This window comes from Propithecus coquereli, unplaced genomic scaffold (assembly GCF_000956105.1).
Source record: "Propithecus coquereli isolate 6110/MARCELLA unplaced genomic scaffold, Pcoq_1.0 Scaffold300, whole genome shotgun sequence".
Classification (NCBI taxonomy): domain Eukaryota; kingdom Metazoa; phylum Chordata; class Mammalia; order Primates; family Indriidae; genus Propithecus; species Propithecus coquereli.
In genome coordinates this window covers 1,064,468-1,067,100 of record NW_012148620.1, presented here as the reverse complement: position 1 = coordinate 1,067,100, position 2,633 = coordinate 1,064,468, and positions in this window count along the sequence as shown.

Genomic DNA, 2,633 nt, shown 5'->3' with positions numbered 1-2,633 from the left:
GATTTACTCAATCCCTTGTTTGAGGGAAATTGATTTTTTTCTAATTTTTTGATATCATAACATTGCCATGAATGTCTTTGTAATGAAATCTGCACATCCGTCATTATCCCTTTGGTAAATTCCTTCAAAGCATATGTATAAATAGTTTCTAAAGCTGATAGCTTTTTATTTCCTCTTAACTATGGTTATATTCTATCCCTGAAGCCTGGCAATCATTGAGAGAAAAAACTGAAAATAAAAATTTAGTTGAGAATTTTCTTGCCTTTGGTGCAAAAACCACAGGCTTAGAGATGGACCAGCTGGGCAGGTGTCCAGGCTCAGAGGGTTCCAGGTGCCAGGATGGGCCGAGACATCATGGAGATGTGAGGAGACAGACAAAATTGCATGCCGCCAGAATTCCTCTTAGAAAAAGTCCCAGCATGTGGTTGGAAGGAACGCTTTGACAAGGGGCTGGGAGTTGGGGAAGAGAGACGAGACCTCCTCAGGGACATGCTTGTATAGTAAGGCATGGTCAAGGAGTTGCCTTTTCTTGAAAGTCTACTATCACGACTGAGCTGGTTTGGCAAAGCACATGGTACGTATTTGTCGCCCTTGCCCCAGTGTGTAAACTGTAGCTTTTTTTAAAGTCTCAGATTATTAACTTGCCAGGGCACCCTCTAGCTGTGGCCACAGTCATATTTCAACATATCCACCTGTTCCCTAGTAGAAATCTTTCTGTTGTTCTTCATGCTCCGAACAAAAATTGAAAGCCCCTTTGTTGGCCTTTGCATTTTTGAAATCATGCTTCAGTTCAGGCTTGGACTGTCCCCCTTCCTCGGGCTATCTCTCTCCTTGCCTATCCCTCATCCCGAGGGTGCTCTGAATACTCTGCTTTGTACCAATCCTCTCCTCCAGCTGTCTGGAAACGTGCTCCAAGGGGGCACCCGCACCTCCTCTCCGCACAGAACTCTCCTCCTACCTTCCCAGCAGGCAGCATTTCCCCGCAGCCCCCTTTGCATAGAGGCTGTTCACTTCCCTATGCCCTGCGTGTCTCCATAAAGCGAGCGTCCCCATCTCGTCTTGCTGCTTTGGGGGAGCTGGAAAGGGTAGAGGAGAAAGAAGTGATTGTATAGGAGTCATCCTTGAGCAGGTAAGAGCAAAGAGTGCTAACAGATAACAGCCAAAAACCTACCTGTGCCCTGCGGTGGGCCCACTTTGAATTCAGAGACTCGATGCTCTTTGTGGTGTTTTCTACTTACCATCTTTCCCTCCAGGAGATTCCTCGTCAGCCCTCAGCAAAATCAAATCTGTCATTAGACACATGCCTTAAAAACAGCAATGACAACAACAGAAAAATAACCTGATTAAAAAATGGGTGAAGGATGGGAATAGACATTTCTCTAAAGAAGATACACAGGCTGGCCGCGGTGGCTCACGCGTATAATCCTGCACTCTGGGAGGCCAAGGCGAGAGGTTTACTGGAGGTCAGTTCAAGACCAGCCTGAGCAAGAGTGAGACCCCATCGCCACAAAAAGAAAAATTAGCCAGGCATGGTGCTGCATGGCTGTAGTCCCGCCTACTTGGGAGGCTGAGGCAGGAGGATCACTGGAACCCAGGCGTTTGAGGTTGCAGTGAGCTATGCACGCCACTGCACTCTAGCTAGGGCGACAGAATGATATTCTGTCTCAAAAAAATAAAAATAAAGATATACAAATGGCCAATAAACACATGATGTTCAACATCACTAATCATTAGGCAAGCATAAATCAAAACCACTATGAGATACCACCTCACACCCATTTGATGACTACAATAAACCACCCCCCCACCAAAAAAAAATAATAGGCCAGGCGTGGTGGCTCACACCTACAATCCGAGTAGCACACATACCAATGCAGGATTTTGGAGGCTGCCACTGGAGCTGTTGGCTGTAAGGAGTTAGCTACCACCTAGAAATCTCCCAAACCCCCATAGTTAGCTACAACCCTAGCCAATAGTCTGCTAGAGCTGCCATAACAAAATACCGCAGACTGAGTGGCTTAAACGACAGAAATTTATTTTCTCGCAGTCCTGGAGGTGGGAAGTCTGGTATCAAGGTGTCATCAGGTCTGGTTTCTCCTGAGGCTTCTCTCCTCGGCTGGCAGATGGCTGCCTTCTCTCTGTGTCCCCACATGGTCTTTCCTCTGTGCGTGCACGTCCCTGGTGTGTCTTCCTCTTTTTACAAGGACACCAGTCCTATTAGATCAGAGTCCCACCCTTATGACCTCATTTAATCTTAATTACCTCTTTAAAGGCCCTATCTCCAAATACAGTGACATGTAAGGTGCTGGGGTTTAGGACTTCAACACATGAATTTGGGGGTCGGGGGGAGACACATTTCACTCCCTGACAGACTGCTGAGTCTCACTTTGTTGCCAGTGCGTGAATGCAGCGGCACGGTCATAGCTCATTGTAACCTCGAACTTCTGAGCCAAAGGGATCCTCCTGCCTCACTCAGCCTCCCGAGTAGCTAGGACTATAGGTATACACCACCATACCCCCCAGCTAGGCTATTTTTTTCCTTTTTCTTTTCTTTACTTTTTTTTTTTGTAGTGACAAGGTCTAGCTATGTTGCCCAGGCTGGTCTCGAACTCCTGGCCTCAAGCAATCCTCCC